This window comes from Penaeus monodon, chromosome 15 (genome assembly GCF_015228065.2).
Source record: "Penaeus monodon isolate SGIC_2016 chromosome 15, NSTDA_Pmon_1, whole genome shotgun sequence".
NCBI lineage: Eukaryota > Metazoa > Arthropoda > Malacostraca > Decapoda > Penaeidae > Penaeus > Penaeus monodon.
Window position 1 is genome coordinate 32,876,425 of NC_051400.1, and position 493 is coordinate 32,876,917.

A 493-nucleotide genomic window follows, 5' to 3' on the forward strand; every position below is an offset into this window, starting at 1 on the left:
TTCCTTGTGTTATAACATGTTACGTGTGTGTTCATTAAACATGTTATGGAGTGTTTTGGTATAAAATGTTTTTGAGTTGTTTTTTTCTTTCGTTCTATTACATGGCGTTAAGTGTCCTGTTGTCAACTTCTGTGGAATGGAATGCAGATTTTTCCAATGAAATGTGAAGTGCTGTGCATTGCTATGAAAAAATGTGATGTCATTTTTTTACGAAACTTGATTTGTTTCTTATGAAATATGATGTCATATTTGCTGTGCTACGAAATGTTACATTATGCTGCGCTTTGTTATGAAATGTCGCGCTACGATAGGTTACGAAATACAATATATTCAGCAAATAAATGACCACCAAAACACTACTGGATCTTGCAACGATATAATATTAGAAGATTATAAATACAGACTTGTAGCATGGAAACAAACAAACAGATAACGCACATAATCTTATTTGCTTTGAGTTATGAGTTATGAGGGGAGAGAGAGTTTAAGTTTA